Source organism: Protopterus annectens, chromosome 3.part0 (genome assembly GCF_019279795.1).
Source record: "Protopterus annectens isolate FY-2018-M chromosome 3.part0, PAN1.0, whole genome shotgun sequence".
Taxonomy (NCBI): Eukaryota; Metazoa; Chordata; order Ceratodontiformes; family Protopteridae; genus Protopterus; species Protopterus annectens.
The window spans coordinates 1,706,178,486-1,706,197,538 of NC_056731.1; positions in this window are offsets into that span (position 1 = coordinate 1,706,178,486).

The window sequence follows — 19,053 nt, forward strand, 5'->3', positions numbered from 1 at the left end:
GGAGGCAAGCCACTCTGCACCCACCCCCTGCTATATCTACCAACTCTGAGATCGCACTACACTGAGGGAAAGGGTAGACTTCCAGATCTGTATTATACTGATATTCTCAAATGAAAACACACCAGTAAGTCGATCTTATGAGGTACGATCTTCTGAACTTTCGTGGTAATGTATTTTCACTGTTGTGGTCTTGACATTATTCTATTCGGGATTGTGGTAATTTGGGATTGAAAAGTAGATACTCCTGCTAAGGCTTTGGTAGATTCAGAGTCCACTCAATGCTGACTGGTGCTTCAGCTCCACTTGTATATCAATGCATGTACTGCAGGTTTTTAACCTGTCTGCAGCACCAGTGCTAACATACAGGTAAAGCTATATGTCCCGTTATTGTAAAAGAGGGCCATCTGTATGATGCACATATTAATGGATGCATGAGATGTACAGTGACTGTCATGCATGCATTGTCATCATTTTCACAACACCTTAGGCATGCAGGAGTGTATTTTATTGGGGCATAGTGGTTATATTTGTAAAGGCTAACTGCATGATTAATCCCCACTGAATACCATGAACAGCTCACACAGCACAATGTGCACTATGTATGCTAGTGGTACCTGGCCATCCTCCTATCATTCCCTCTCCCACCTGTCTACTGGAAGGAATGCAGTTTTCTGTCAAGTAATGCATGTAGCACTGCTTCCTTCCTGCAAGTAGAAAAATAGCATTGCCACAGCTGCACATAGTCTTCAATGGGCTGCTCTGTTTTGGGATTTTACATTGATGTGCATTATCACTGCAAAACTCCCAAGTGCTGTAGTTTTGCAAGCCTGATCCATCTTTTGAAATCAGTGTAGGGCTCTTCCCCTCCTCATTGACATATGCCAATCGAGGACTGGCAAAGTCCTCACCTGTAGAATGAGGATGTAGTGTAAATGTTTGGAGTAGCATGTTAATTCATGCCAAACATAATCTGAAATCCCAGAGACTATGATAATTTTGGGAAAGCAACGTTTGTTTATAGAATAATTAAAAATATTGAAGATCAAGTCATTTTTGACATTCAAACCACACACTGTACTAAAGAAAAAGTATCAGCAAGTAATTTAGCAAGCAAATAAATCATAATGACTATGGAAAATGGTTTGTAAATACAGTTTGGTTTCAGGGGAGCAAGTAAGATGTAGCTGTGGTTGTCTGAAGGGGTCTGCATTTCTTTCTTGGAATGCACTTATTTGAATGTCAAGTTTATAAAAGTGTTGATTTAGGAACATAAACATTCTATATCAACAGTCCTATGAATGAAATTTCATTGGCTGTAGGACTAAGGAATAAGGAATGATGACATGGAGGACTTGCTTTTACTTTTTCTTTCTGCTAAAACCATACAACCATTTTAAAACTGGGAGGTGAGTTGGTGAAATTCTGCACAATACTCATATGAATTTTTTTGCCTGTGTTTAGGACCTAATGTTGAAAAATTGTCTAGTAGAGAAGTTTGCTTCAATGAATTAATCCTACACTGCATCTAAAATCAACTTATCATCAGACTTTCAAGAATAATTAATTGTGCAAATTTCAAAAATCTCTTACTTTCATTGACATTTAAAAGCTATTTTATTCGAAGTAAAATCATCTCTAAAACAATGCAAAAGAGGATCACTGCATGACATGAGCTGGATGGGTATTATTGGAACAATTTGCATGCAAAAGCTAAAATGTTGGTTTCAGACAAAAAGGTGCATATTATTTCAGGAATTCAGAGTGCAATACATAAGGCAGGCCAGATTTTTCAGTTTAGTGCTTATAAAGAACTTGGGTCATATTCACAGTCATTATGGAAATGAGTAAAGGCAATCTGCTCTGTTTGTGAGTAACTGCAGCAAAATTGTCATTCATGGAGACCATTTACATTAAAGTGCAATGACTATGAATAAACTTAAGCAAATGAAATGATAATAATGTGATGCTAATGAGAAATTATATAAAACCTAGTATTCTATTAAGTCCTCCCCTGCCCATTTATGATTCATTGTTATATCTGACGTGGTTGTGCACCCTGAGCAGATTTGTTATAAAAGGCAGAATTGCACCTTTTCTTTCTAATTTGTAGTTGACAAACATGCTTTATCTTGCTGCTAACTTTACTATTTCCCAGTATGAGCTACACATCTTAGATGAGCTAAAACCGCTTGCAGCCGGTGGAGTTGGCTGATCAAAAAGGTGGACATAGAATAATTCACCATCATTTTGATAAAATGCAAATCCATGACAGGTTAAAAGTGGACAGGAATATTTTAAGGATCTTAGTGAGCATGTATGTCCTGACACTGGAATTGGAGGAATGCATGAACTTTTATCCCTGTGGATACTAAGCTATGCATAGCCCTCACTATACTTGGCACAGCGAATGCAGAGATAGACTGGGGACACACTGGGTATCTCACAGATTCTGCCTCAAGGATACATCAGTAGTTCCTGGATTACTTTTCAAAAGGGTGGATCAGTACATCTATTTCCCAGTGTCACCTCAGGACTGAGCCCAGACTGTGCCTTTTATGGGGCGGCACAATTCCCTGAGATGTTCAGTATAATAGATTACACTCATGTTGCATTTATGGCCCATGTGGTCCATGGTAAGTGCAGTACCACAACAGGAGGATTACTACTCCATCAATTGCCAGTAGTGTGTGATGCACAGCAGTGGATCATTACTATGCCTGCCCAGCAGCCTAGCAATGCACATAATTCTCATATATGGCACACTATCTCATTCTGCCAGTCCTTCCTGCATGGTATGATGCCCAGTATTCAATGTGTTTATAATTGTATTTTTTTTATCTTTTGTGTATTTATTCATACTAAACTGTATTGTTTCATACTAAATCTCCTTTTCCTTGTTGTGTTCCCACCCTTTCTCTCTCTCTTTTTTTTTTTTCAGGTGATGCAGGATATCCACTGGAGCCATGGATCATGAGACCACTGAGAAATCCAAGTGGAACTGCAGAAGATATTTTAATACAGCCCTGTCTCAGATTTGTACTGTCATCAAGAAAGCATTTGGCATATCAAAAAGTAGTTTTAGATGCCTGGATGATTCTGGGGTTGCCCTTCAGTATGACCCTGCTGCCACATGCAGGATATTTTCTGTGTGCTACATTCTACACAGCATGATCATGCACCATTCTGATGGTGAAGTGACCCATGCTGTCTCAGCAGCTCCCAGTTCCAGTCCTAGTATGATTAATGGTGATCTACTGACAGCAGTAGGAATGGATCCCATGCTGCAGGGTCAGCACAACATATGGCTGCACAGGTAAAGAGATGGAGTCTAGTCCAGAGCCAAGTACCACAACATTCAGGTTACAGTTTCCATTGTTGTAAAAAAAAAATAAAACATAGAGTACAATTCATGCTTGCAATGATATGCATGGGCTATGCTGTGTGGTGTATTAACTATTGCCACTGTTCATCAGATATTCCTTCTTATCTTTAAATTATTTTTTATTTCAAAGCAGGTACTTATTGCTTATAAAAATTATGCCTGAGTACTCCCTGACAGTGAATTTAACATCAGTTCATACCTTGCACTTGAATGGTAAATATATCACATGCTTTTTTTTTAATTATGCAATGTTTCCTCAGATTTTACTATTACATATTAGAAATGCTTTACTGTTCTCTGTTCAGGTACTACAATCCTGATTATTTCATTTTGTCATACACAACAAGTTGTATTCTCGGAAATAGCTTACCAGTTGTGCAGTGGTGATGGTGAAGTGGCAAATGTGCTAGTGTAAATGGCACAATATTCATAACTATGCTATAATTATTGCCATCAGCCATTCTGCTGTTGATATCCTCTAAACTTACTGGTATAGTGGAGCTGTTCATTTCTGTTACTGATTCTGTAAAGAATTAATTGAAAATATTACTACTCAAATAGTGGTGTACATTACTGTATACCATATAAGGAGGTGTGGAGAGCACTTACCATGCACACTCTGTTTGATGTCTTTATATTCAGAATTGGGGGCTCATCTGTTAACAGTAATTGGCACTTGGTACATGTAGTAATTCTTCTTCAATATTCATTTCTCTATGTAAATATGTTATAGTCATCAAAACAACCTTCCAGAGGAGCAGATATGGATAATAGCCAATGTACACACCACCACTGATTAAGCCAGTGACACTGACATCTGTTTCATAATCATTCCCATGAATAGAGAGGAGGTATTGTTCATCAGATATTGTTAAAGGAATAAGTGTTTGAATACCCCCCCCCATGTAGTGCAACATGCAATTGCATTCTGCCTTGCCTTTGCTCTGGCATGTTCTACTACATAATTGGCCCTCTTCTTACATGTTGTTAATATCCAGTTACTTCTACCAACATCATGTTTATATTCATAACCACTTAGTTCCAGGCCTTTGTCCTCTCAGCTTGTTTGGTCCTCCTTTTCCAGAAAGTCATCTGCTATATGTCCAAGGGTAGCCATGAGGCTGTGGCTCTTCTCATGGCTGAAAATGCCATTTCTCTGTCTAGATCCTAGATGCTGCATTATTTATTTACCTGAACCAACATGCCAAAGTAATAGACTGAAGAATAATCCGCTCATCGACCAAATAACACAGCAATGAAAGAGTGTTTCCTTTCATCATTAATAAATGAAAGATCTGAGTACAGTGACATTTTATGGTGACTCAGCTATCATTTTCACATAATTACACTGCAAGTCCAAATTCAGACAGTTAAAATTGTGTTGTATTAACCTGACAGCATCATCAACAAGTGCATAACAGTATTGCAAGCACCTATCACTACGCTGCCATCTTATACTGTATCCGGACAGCACAATCTATTGGTGAAAATGCAGTATATCAGACTTCAATCTCTTCAAATTATGTACTTATATCCTGTGTATAAACTAAAAATGCAAAAGCAAAAAAAAAAAAAAAAACAGTTTTGAACATATTTTTCACATTACTAGCCAGTATTTTTCCATGTCATGGGTATAAACGTGAATAATCTGCATCTGACCATAAGAGCAATGAAAGACAGAATTCTCCTACAAAATGATTGCTCTGTAACATACGTATTAACTGCTTTGGAATAATTTCATATATTATTTCTATCGTTTTCTTGCTTGATAAAGTTCATGCTTTCCTATACCATTTGCCACCCATCTTAATTGATCACAACTAAATACCGTGGTCTTAAACATACTTGCATAAAGTCAGGCTTTTTTACAGATTTCGTATCCAAATTATGCTTAGTTACACGTTTCTCTATGAATTACAGTAATACACGAGTGTGTAAATCAACCAATTCACATAAGTAGGCCTTGGGTACCTGTGAATGAGCTGCACACTGACACTGATCCAAGCTCTCTTCTTGTAAGCTTGAACAAGCCTAATATATCTCAAATTTCCTTATGAATAGAAAAGGGAAAATGCAGTCAGATACAGTTGAACTTGCATAACCACGATGCTTAATCCATGCCCATCCTGTATACTGTGACATACCTCATCACCTCAAATCACTCAGTAGCTTCTACGATATGGTAATTACATCAAGGAAGGTTTATTTATGCAGTAATGTAAAAAAAAGAAAAAAAAAGATTTGAATATGTAACAGTGAAGACTAACATGCCTAAATAAATGGTTAATGCATGATTCTCAAGTCTATTGCTCAAATAAAGACAACGGCATTACAACACAGAAGCAGAAATATATAGACAATTTAAAAAGTAATGATTTCATAACTGAATTTTATTTACCATGACAAAGAAGTGAAGGCATTCAAAAAATATATCAATTTGACAAAGCAGTTAGGTAAAAGCAAACTTGACATTAATAATAGTTCCATGTCTAATGCCCCTAGCTGGGAGTTGGGTTTGGTTATGGTGATGTCACAACCCAAATGTTGTGGTTACAAACCTGTGAACTACAGCTAAGCACTTACATTCTTTATTCTAGTACTAACATTATGAATGATGGCAGCACACTGAAGGCACAAGTCTGAGCATCAAGCTAGTCTAACAAGGAGACGAAAATCGTGGTCTACCTCTTAAGGGATTTGTACCTGCAAAAAATTCAGTCATCAGTATGTGGCACTAAGTTGAAAAAATTAACATTTGACAAGAACTGACTGAGTACCTATCATCCCTAACAGGGATCACACACTCTGGTCCCCAGTGTTGCCACAGGAACAGTGACTTAGCTGGACCACCTAGCTGAGTGGGCAGATGGGAAAGTCATACTTCTATAATAAGTATTAATACAATGATTTTAAAATCATATCAAAAATAGGTTTAAAAACATACTATATAAATATTGCATAAATGGAGGTGAATACAAGAAGCAATGTATGTGCAAGTGCAAAGCGAAACCACGGTACATTGAAAATGGAAATGGAAATGTCAGCTTCCTAGTACACATATGCTGAGGTTGCTTCTTGGTGCATGCAAATATTACTTAAAGAAAAACATATACAATATCTCCCCACAACCCCACTAATTATACATACTAACTCCAAGATCACACAAAAGGAATATTCAGATAACTGGGGATTGTTGACCTTGCACACCTGTCAGCTATCTGTATAGCCAACCAAATATGGTCGATTAAAGAGATGGTTGTTCACATTCCCTGTCAATCAAACCAACAAAATATGTAACTGTAAATATGTGTATATACATACATATTTATATATATATATATATATATATATATATATATATATATATATATATATATATACATATATATGTCCTCTTCAGCGTATCAAAATTGCAGAACATTTAACCTCTGATCATCGAGGACCAGAGGATCCAAGTTCTGCAATATCGAACTCAAAAAAAAAAAAAAAAAAAAAAAAACTAAACTATGAAAACTTCTTATTTCATGATATGCAGGGGACAATCCCCCCTGCACCCCTCACATCCCCTGCTACTAAAATATACCAATTCTGAGATCGCACTACAGAGAAAAGAATGGCACGGAAAGGGAAATGTGCCATTCTTTTCACTGTAATGTGATCTCAGAGTTGCTATATTTAAGTAGCAGGGGGTGTTGGGGGTACAGGGGGGTTTGCCTCCTTGCAAAAACTTACAAACTTTGACCATTTGAAGTAGACCCATATATATATATATAGGTATCTGGAAGATATAAGTAGACAAAACATATCTGTTAACATAAATGCATCAGTATACACAATAACATGTTTATGTGCTGACCTGCTATTGTGTATAAATATAAAGAAATATATGCAAGTATATATTAATAAAAGTGTATAAGACATATATAAAAATGTAAATCTGCAGAACGTACACACTTACAAATGTTATATATATATATATATATATATATATATATATATATATATATATATATATATACACACACATACACACACACACACACACATATATATATATATATATATATATATATATATATACACATATACATATATAAAAAATACACAAGCAGGAAATACATTTTTTTTCATATAATGTAGGTATTACCTTAGTAATTAGTTTTGGTACAATAAGAACATTTTATTAAAAAAAAAGATTCAGTTTGCATAGGCCAGAAAATATTTTAATATGCTAATTTTGTAAGACCTTCATTTCTTCCAAAATACCAACTGCATGAGCAAAATGCTGAACTCACTTAGCCACCACACCCTAGGCAGAGTGAAGGTGGAGGCCAGAGTTGGGATTAAAATAACAAGTGAATGATCAGAACAGATGAAACTGAGAAATGCAATGTTTGATTACTTGTGTATACATTTCTAATTAATCCCCGTATATGCTCACATTTATTAAGCAGCAAATTATCAAAGACACTTTGCCATGAAATATTTTTAATGGATCCACCTGTAAAAGTTAATATGCTTCCTTTAAAGCAATTTAAACTGGAAGGATATCATAACTTCCTTTCAAATGTTACATTTTTATGTCAGTGTTTAGCTTGAATCTTTGAGGTAAAAGTAAAAGTGTCTTGCTTGGAGCAAATTTGCATGATGTCACTTAAAACAGCAAGTAAAGTATACAAGACATATTGGAAAGCAGGAACTACAATGGACATTTATGCAAAGAATGCAGAAAATACCCATCACCCAAAAAGACAAGCTGTATAGAGATGTAACAATGTAACCATTGGTATAAATTGATGCTGTCCTTCTAGTTTAACTTGTAAAATAAATAAATAAATAAAATAAATACTTATTAGTACAGATGAACTCGGTATAATGAAGTTATGGAAGTCTGTGCTTTACTGATTTCCTGCTTAATAAAAAAGTATATAGCAAAACTCAGTAGAAATAAGCACACATACCAAAAAAGTGCATGAGTAACTTCAGTGTCTTGCTGATTAGTAAACATAATAATTTCAGAAAGATTTAAACACACATCTGAGATACTAGTAACCATACAAAAAAAAGAACTTAGAAAACTGAAAGAAAGACTGCGTTCAATAGCAAAATACTGAAAACCGGATGCTTTTAATGGCACAATCCACTAGTATTAAAATAATCCCTGGACTTATTTATTGGAATATGTTGAATTAAAGTGGCAAATAAGATCGAATGCCTGTGTTTTACCTTGATTGAATGAAGTGACATTCATAGTGAGTGTTTTGAAACTTAGGTCTTACGTAGTAAAGATTTTTTATTATATGTTTTTAATTTAATTGTTTTTAAAATATGAAATTGTTATTAAATATATTTTCCAACATTTTTTAAGTTTATATAATTGATATGCATTTTTGTATTTTATCCATAGATGAAATAAATATGTAGTGTGTACTGTATCTTTAACTATTTTTTTTACAATGATTGTTTTGAATTTTTGATTGGCTGCCTGATGTATCAAACATGTTTAAAAGTGTATGGTGATGGTATGACATCAGTTCTGAAGAGGTTCCTATTCCAGAAATGAAAGCAATAAACTGATGGAATTTTTTTAATACTAGTGGATTCTGTCATTAAAAAGTCTGGTTTTTAGTATTTTGCCATTGAACGCACACATCTGAGATAGTTAAACAACCATCATCTATGTACACTCTGTATGCAGCAGCAGAGGGGATATCTTACAAAAGAGCATAGGAAGAAAGGAAACTGAAAGTGCTGACCGCGAGTACTGCAAAAAAAAAAAATAAAAAATCCATTCCACAAAGTTATATTTTTTCATATTCTACTTATTTCATAAATATAAATGCAGAACTAATTTATACGCAAAGACAATAAAAGTAGTAAACTGCTTTCATTATACAATTGCAGCACAATCTATATCAGCCAGAAATTTTAAATATATTAGCATTTCTTCAGTTATTCCAGCATATCTTATTAGTATGAGTAGACTGCAAATGTAGACATCACCACCACTTCACAGCAATATGCAGATTGTTCCCATGTTTCCAGAACCATTTCCCTGAATTGTTTTTATCTGACTAAAATTTTAATAAAAATAAAAATAAAAAAATCATTGTTGCTAAAGATTGCACTGACATAATAAATTATGAGTTAATTTATTGTCTCCATTTTTCCCTTTTCTCTCAATCCACATTCTCTCTTTTTTTCTTTTAATTATCTATTACTTTGACCTTTTTTCTAGCTATTTCATTTCTGTTGATTTTTTTCTACAGGTCCAGAATCCCTAGGAGTAGCACAACCATGTTCCTTCCAAGTCAGGGAGTGTTTATCCTCTGCCCATCCATGGACATATCCACATGGCATGCTGGCAAGCCTCACAAACTGTAGACTTTAGGACTCAGTTGAGGACGTGGTAGACCAAATAGAGGATAGACATATAAAGCCAGTCCAGAATGCTCTTCAGGTGGTTCAAGACTCACTTCCATTGAAGCACTATCAGACAGTAGAAGCATGTAAGGTCCTGTGGATCATGTACCCTCCTAAGCTGAACTCCTCTTCATCACCCCTCCTTCCTCGAGTCTATACCCTGAAACCTACTTCCTACCCAAACTACTCCTTTATGTAAAAAATGAAAAGTACGGTAGTCTATCCCCCACCAAAAATATAGCACCCGTCCCTCTCTCACCTCTTCCAGCCCAACCCTCTTGATCTGATACTTCTCTGCTTCTTTCATTGTTATTTATCCCCTTTTTCAAATTTTCTTGTCTTCACTTTCCCACTCATTTAAGAAAAAAACAGGTTATCCACACAAGGATATCCCTATATAAACACGCTTTTCCTTCTTTAAAAGTTAATAATAACTAAAATGTTTGGTAATTATATGAGCACTTATATTTTAACATAGATCTTTGCAAGTACTAAGAAATAACTTCAGCAAGTTTACGTATTTGATGAAAGTGGACATTTTTTAAAAGAGTTTCACATTTACTTATTTAGTTCAAATTAACTGTGATCACAGACTTTGCATATGGGCATAGTGACACTCTGTGAATAACCTTGGGACTATGATTATCACCTCTTGTCTCTGTCAAAAGAAAAAAAATGTATGTACAACAACATTAATGTGAGGAATGGATAGCTAGACATCTGACACTGTCTATACCAACAGGATGTGCAAGAGCTGTAATGACTCCTAGTAATCTTTTGCCCAGGACATACCTACATACAGGAAGGAAGGTTAAAAATATTCCATGTGTCACTGCAAAATCCCCACAAAGATCACTCTATTTTGTCTTTATGTTAATAAGAATTAAGCCCTCAAATTATTCAATATAATTGTAATTTCATTTAAATCTTATTATTAATAAAACTGCTGGAACAATAAAAATATCCGTTTATTTTGTGATTAGTTTGACATTGATAAGGATAATGGAAAACTAAAGTATATTTATATCTTGATATTGAAATATTGTCACCGATATGACCAAGAAACTTGACAAAACAAAAATTGTAACATGTGGTCTTCTGTATTTCCATGTATAGCCTGCTAGCCTGCTATGCAGTAAAATAAGCAGTTTGAAGAGGTCACATTTTGGAGAAAATTGCACTTTGATTAACATTCATGCACAGTTATATTACAAAATGCAGGCACTCTATGCTAAACAGCTACTTCTTAGTTCTTGATACACAGAGCAGCTGGCTTTATACTACCCTAGGACAGCTGAGATATAAGAAATATGGTCAGGATATGATTTTTTTAAATCTGCATCAATAGATTTGTCAGACCCTGGATTTAACACTATACAATAGCAAAGTTATAACTGCTGATCAGAAAAGGAGTTGAAATAAGATGCATTGTGTTCATTCCATCCTTTCCTAATATCTACTTCCTCCTGTCAGCAGTGCAGCAAAGTCACAACCTTTCTCATTAAACAAGTGGCATTAGCAAAGAACCAGCCCTGCACAGAAATAATTTTATCTCCAGATGCATATGCATGCATCCACATTACAAATAAAGCTATGGGCAACTTAAAACGTTGCCAATTCACCTATCAGCATGCCCTTTGGATGTGAAAGAAAAACAGAGAACTCAGCAAAAAACTGACATGGATGCTGGGAAAAAACATCCTGAGTCCGCTCTGAAGCTACCACAGTTGGAAGCAAAACTGGAGAACCAGTGCATTTGCATGGCCACAATGCTAACTGCTGCACTGCTGGACCACTATGACCTGTGTAATTCCTTAGAGATTAAGAATTTGTATCTGCACATAGTTTATCTAGGAAGTGGGAAGACGGAGAAATAAATCTACACTGTTTTCTTGGCAGAAATGTAATCTGTAGTATACTTGTCTTTTTCCTGTGACTATCCAGTATCATGTACCTCTTCTAATCTGTACTGCAGTAAAGCTACAGGGGCTGTTTATTTTTATCACCTTTGCAATTCATACTGCACTATCATTGTTTCCAATATACAACCATGAAAACCTTCTGTAATCTTCTGAGTAATACTGTTTTCTTTATTTCAAAGAAGAGAAAAGGAGGAAGGATGGAAAGGAAGGAAAAAGTATTGTAAAAGAGCGAAATTCACATGCAGGCACATGTGAGTAAACATAAAATATTGACAAAGACTAACAGGAGAGGCTCTAATACACAGTGAGCTTGGGGGGACAGTGGAATTATAGAAAAAACAACATGCTGTAGGGACAGGATCATAACCCAGAGACTGCCCATGCTCTGGAATAGACTTCCCATACATGTCAAGCAGAGCACCTCACTGGGCCTCTTCAAGAGAAATCTTAATGATTGGATGGGAAATAGAAAGGTCACACCGGAATCACTTCAGTGGCTGTACTTGATAGAGGCACTGGGAATGAATGTCGGGCAGCATGATGCCAGGGCAATTCTATGGGCTAGGCTTGTAAAGGCTCCAGGGCCATTAGCCTAGTACACACCTATGAATCTATAAACATAAAGGCAAATGCAGGACACTAGTATTGAGAAGGATTGGATAACAACCAGGGAAGTGAATTGACACACAAATGATGGGAAAATCAGGATTTGGGATAGGGTGGGTATGGACTTCGGTACCGTACTGCCTGTGTAATACCCAACATTCCTGTTGTACCCTGCCAGAGGTGGTGATGGTAGGGGCAAGTAGTGATGAGAATTCCAATAGCTGCAAGAGAATTCTTTCCAGGTTAACAATGTGGACTTCCAGGCTCTAGTCTATAAGGTTCCCCTACCACCTTCACCAACTATCCACATGTGATGCATTACCTATGCCTGGCAGTACCACTGGAGAGAACAGCAGTGGTCTCGTTCAGTGAGGCTCCACCAGAGATGGATGGGTAAGCCCTTTGCCTTCCTCTTGCTGCACACAGTTGAAAACCCTGCAGAATCCAGATGGAGTGGATGAAGAGGAAGGCTAGGAGTGGTGGTGGCTGGAGACTGGGGCCACTGTCCTGGCAAAGCTGTGGTAGATGCTGTAGAAAATGCCAATATGAATAGAGAAATATAAAATAAAAAAGTTAAAAAAATAGGGATAGCAACAAATGGAGAGAGTTAAGAGAAAAAACTAAAAAACTGGCACGAGACACTCATATGGTCCATATAACCCATACAATCAAAAAGCTACATAACATAAAAACAACAATATTTACATATTGGCATGTTGCCACCTAATCTCTACAGATAATATTTACAAAACTAGGTGAAAAAAGTTATCCTGAACTCCAACACTTGCAATAACAGCATGAAAAAGTACAGTTTTGTACCTACCATAAATGTAGATGTTCGAAGATCCACATTGCTGCAGTCCTTACACTTGGGTAGTCCGCTGTCCTCGGTCGGCCCGAATATCAAAGCATTAGGCTGACGTCGGTCAAGGCGCTTAAGACTGACATCAGGACGTCAGGGTACAAATGCGCATGACCGACGTCATATCCTCAGTCTTTTCTTGCCCCAGATGTCAGAAGACCCTAAACAGAAAGGTCAAAACCAAAAGACAGCAAAAAACAACCAACCACCCTTGCACTAATCATATGAACAATATATATACAATATGTACAATATTTACAACCCAAACCACACAACCGCCTCTAACAACCGAGGGAAGGAGGGAGGGAATTGGACTGCAGCAATGTGGATCTTGAACATCTACATTTATGGTAGGTACAAAACTGTACTATGTTCTTCATCTCACATTGCTGCAGTCCTTACACTTGGGTAGAATCCCAAAGCAGAGGTAAGGGAGGATGGCAAAACTATAAAGTAGTAGGAGCTGCCAAAATGCCCTGTAAAATAGCAGTGGCAAACCCAGCCCTAGATTTAGAGTAAAGTGGAAGGTGGTAATGCTTAGAGAAAGTATGCACTGAACTCCAAGTAGCTGCCTCCAAAATTTCTTTAGTTGCCACCCCCTGTAAAAAAGCTGTAGACGTGGCAGTAGCTCTAGTGGAATGAGGCCTAATCCCAGCTGGAACTTCCTTACCATGATGGGAATAACAGAAAGCAATACAAAACCCAATCCACTTAGAAATAGTTTGTTTTGACACAGGCTTGCCCTGAGAACCCAAAGCAAAAGAAACAAACAACTGCTGAGACTGCCTGAACCCTTTAGTTCTGCTCAAATAATAACGCAACTGCCTGTGTATATCCAAGGTGTGCAAAATCTTTGCCCCTTTATTTTGGGGGTTTGCATAAAAAGTAGGCAAATGAATAGTTTGGTTTAAAGCCACACTAGAAACCACCTTAGGCATAAAGGAAGGATTAGTACGTAAAGATACCCTACCTTATGGAAAATTAAGAAAGGCTCAACTGCCATAAGGGCCTGTAATTCAGAAACCCTTCTCGCAGAGGTAATGGCCAACAAAAAAGCAGTCTTCCATGATAAATATTTCAACTCAGCAGTAGCTGCAGGCTCAAAAGGTTGTAGAGTGAGTTTTTCCAACACAAAATTGAGATCCCAAGCAGGAGTAGGAGCTCTACGTGGGGGTCTTATATTCTTTGCCCCTCTAAGGAATTGCTTAAACAAAGGATGAGAAAACAAAGGTGGATTACAGTCATAGTGAGCAGAAATTGCTGCAGCATGAATCTTAATAGAAGAGAAGGACAACCCTTTGTCCAGTAACTCAGCAAGATATTGAAGAGCCACACTTAAATTAGGCTTAGCAACATCAAATTCCTTTGCTGCACTCCAAAATAAAAATCTCTTCCATTTATCTGCGTATACTTTCCTTGTACTAGGCCTTCTGGCCTCCAAAATAACATTCAAAACTTGCTGGAAGCTGAGACCCTCCAGGGTTTAAAACAGAATATGCCAGGCTGTTAGGTGAAGAGAGTGAAGTTTGACATTGAGTAAATGACTGTTCTCTTGAGACAGCAGGTGAGGAATCAAGGCAAAGGCCATGGAGGCTCCCACCAGACTTCTCAGTAATGGGTACCAGTGCTGTCGAGGCCAATCTGGAGCTATTAGAATCATCTTTGGCTTGTCCTGTCTGACCTTTAGGAGTACCTTTGGGAGGAGAGGCAGAGGAGGAAAGGCATACACATGAAGATTGCTCCAATTGAAAGAAAGAGCATCCACTTTCCAAGCTGTGGGATGAAACCTTTTGTGCAAAACTTTGGCAGCTGGTGGTTTAGTGGAGAAGCGAACAGATCTATGTCTGGAGTTCCCCATGACACTGTCAATTTCTGAAATACATGAGGATCCAATTTCCACTCGTGGGGATCCATAATGCGTCTGCTCAACACGTCTGCTAAGGAGTTCTGTGCTCCCGGCAGAAACCTTGCCTGAAGATTGAGTTGTAAACTGAGAGCAGTCTCCCACAAAATCATTGCTTGCCTGCATAGAGGATAGGAATGTGTTCCCCCTTGCTTGTTGATGTACCACATGACAGTTGTGTTGTCTGTTAGAACCAACACCTGCCCTGGAAGAAGTAAATCCTTGAAAGCTATTAATGCAAATTGGACTGCTAACATCTCCTTCAAGTTGATATGTAGATGTTGTAGTCTGGCAGGCCACGTGTCTTGTATCCACTTTCCATTTAGATGAGCTCCCCAAGCTTTGTCTGAGGCATCTGTCGTTAGAATCTGACTCGCCTCTGGCCGGGTCACAGAGAGTCCCTTGTTTAGGTGACATTCCTGAGCCCACCACAAAAATTCCTTTTGAATGCAAGGTATTATCCGAATGACAGTGTCCATATCTTGGCAGTGCTGAGTCCATACATTTTTGAGATACCATTGTAGCTTCCTCATATGTAGTTTGGCATTGGGAAGCACCAGAATACAAGATGCCATGAACCCCAAGGCTTGAAGGACTGTCCTTGCAGTCAGCCTGGACAGATGAGACAATTGATGGAAGTAAAGTGAAAGATTCTTTTGTTTGTCCGGGGCCAAAAGGCCATCTGGGATGCTGTATTCAGTCTCACACCCAGAAAGCACATGTCCTGAGAGGGTACTAGACTGGACTTTATTTCATTCACAGAATACCCCAGGCATCTTAGCACTGCTATCACATACTGTAAATGATGAAGAAGCTCGTCCCTTCCTTTGGCCAGAATCAGGCAATCGTCCAAATAAGGATAAATCTGTATTCCTTTTAGCCTGAAGAAAGCTATCACTGGAGCCAGAACCTTTGTGAACACTCTGGGTGCAGTAGATAAGCCAAAGGGCAATGCAGAGAACTGACAATGAGAAGTCCCAGCTCGAAAACGCAGATACTTCCTGCAACTTAGCCTGATAGGAACATGAAGGTAAGCTTCCTTGAGATCCAGAGTCACCATCCAGTGATCTTTGCCCAGCAGAGGTAAAAGCTGTTGTAATGTCAACATTTTGAATTTGGGAATGTCCAGATAAGTGTTGAGGATAGACAAATCCAAAATTGGTCTCCACGTGTTCCCCTTCTTTGGTACTAGGAACAGGCGTGAATAAAATCCCAGGCCTACTTCTGGCAGATGGCTGTATGGCCCCTATTTGCAGCAGCAGAGAAATTTGTTTTTGAGCCTCTATTCTTTGCTGAGGAGGAACGTCTGGCATGCCCTTGAAAGGAGGCAATGTATGGAAATAAAACCTGTAACCTTGGTGTATAATATCCAATACCCATTTGTCCTGGGTAATAAAATTCCAATTTTCTTTGAAGAGTGCCAACCTTCCTCCCAAAGGTGCTGCCAGACAAGAAGGCTCTGGCAGCTGAAAAGGTAGGTCATTGGGCCTGTTTACGAAAGGACTGGCCCCTGCCCTCACCCGAAGACTGTGCAGGTGAACTCCCTGCTCTAGGTCTGAAAGAGCCCTGAGCTCTACCCCTACCACGTCTAGATCTTCCCCTAGACTGTGAATCATAAGAAGGGTACGTCCACCCCTTAGCAGGCCAATTCCTACTAAACTTCGGAGGCTGAACTTGCAAAAAATCTTTAACAGTCTGCATAGACTTAGCCTTGTCTTCCATTTTCTTTAAAACTGCCTCCACAGGTGAACCAAACAATACATCAGACTGTAAAGGAGCATCTAAAATCCTTGTTTTAACATGGTCAGATAAATTCTGATCCCTCAGCCAGGCGTGCCTGCGAAGGACTGACCCAGTGGCAGCCACCCTAGACGAGGCCTGTACAGCATCAAATCCACATTGCAAAGAATGCTTACCCACCTGTTCAGAAACATGTACCAAATCTTGCAATTCTTTACACTCAATGCCTTCCGCCAGAGCATCTACCTTAGACTTCAATTGAGAAAGAAGATAGTTTTGATATTTCAACATGTGAAACTGGCAATTCAAAGCCCTCATAGCTAAGGTGGAAGAAGTATAGACTTTCTTTCCCCATCTATCCAAAGCTCTGGCCTCTTTATCTGGAGGAACCGGATTTTTTACCACAGAGGCCTTGACACCCTTAGGTCCCTGACTAACTGTTTCTGGGTCTGCCCTAGGACTCTTATACAGATATTTATGAGCTTCAGGCACCCTGTAATACCTGTCCGGCTTAACAGGAGCAGGAGGCAAAGAATCAGGATTAAGTGAAGCCTCCGCAAACACATCTTCCACAACATCCAAAACAGGAGGAATAGCCAAAGGCCTATGCTGGGGTAAAAGCAAAAATTCCCTAAGCCTTTTCCTGGAATCAGAGAAGTCCTGACCTTCCCACTTAAAATGTTCCCTCATAGAATGAAGAGTCTCTGAAAAGAAAAATCCTCTGGAGGAGAAGCAGAAGGAGTAGAATCATCCACATCAGAATCAGAATAAGGAGAATACTCCTGCAAGTCTTCAGTCAAGACTCTGAAACATCAGAAACTTGCTCAAAACTCCCAACTCTGGTTCCACCCTAGGCCTCTTATCAGGAGGGGCAAAGAGCCTCTAATCAAAGTAATTAAATCTTCTGCCATTTTGAGCATGTGCTTCTTGGGCACAGATCCTGAAGAACTAGGAGTGACACCAACAGAAGCTAAACCTGGCCTGCCTCTGGGAGAAGCCTTGGAAACAGAAGGAGAGGGCCTAACCACCCTAGGAAGGGAGGGAGTACAGTAACCTGAGAAGCCCCTTCAGCCTGACCTGCCTCCTGAGAGGCCACATCCTGCAATATCAAAGTCTCCCTGAGCCTCCAGAGAAGCCTCGGTGGAACCACCGGTTCCACCGACGCCCAAAGAACCGGGCGTCCGCACGGACGACTCTTCTTGCCTGGGTTTAGCTGCTTTGTCTTTGCGCTTCTTGAAGCGGCGCCGGAGCATCCGACGGCATATTGTAATTGCACCGCTTCAAGACCAACCTGGCACAATCTAACCTCCGCAATAGTGCGCTTATTAAACCTAGCACAAAAGCGACACCCAACAACGTCGTGCTCAGGCCCCAAACAAGGAATACACAAAGTATGATAATCTCTATGCGGTATCTGCTTCCCACAAGAAATACAGTTATTCACTTTTTCTGACATCCGGTAAACCACTGAGGCAAGAAAAAACTAAAATATTCCCCAACGGGGTACTTAGCCAACTTTGACTCGGTCTGAAACTCCGAATTCGAAAAATTTCAGAACGCCGAACGGCACTTGCAGCGCTGCTTCTGCATCGGACCATGCGGCAAAAAAGACTGAGGATATGACGTCAGTCATGCACATTTGTACCCTGACATCCTGATGTCAGTCTTAAGCGCCTTGACCGACGTCAGCCTAATGCTTTGATATTCGGGCCGACCGAGGACAGCGGACTACCCAAGTGTAAGGACTGCAGCAATGTGAGATGAAGAACATCTGTGTCCAAAGCCAGATGAAACTTGCTAAAAAAGTCCACAACCAATAAATTCAAAGGAAAGACATTTATTTAAGCGCTTTTCATCTCGGATATTCCTAAGACTTCTTCAGAATAAAGAGACACTAACATCCAACTTTTATTTATAAAAGATAATTGGTATACAAACATGCAATCAGCTCATTAATTGGAACAATTAAATTGGTTCAACCTAAAATATTAAAACTAAGGAATACGTAGGCAATTCTATTTAATCTGTGCCCTTTGTTTTAAAACTGGGGCAATAGACAGAGTGTCATTTAAACCAGGTTCAGTGAAAGAATTTAATAAAAATTGCCACTTTAACTCACAGATGTCAACATTAACTTCCCACTATCCACCTCCTGGTGATTTGAGCACAACTTCTAAAATACCAAACAAAACGTTTTTAAAATTATTACATGTTT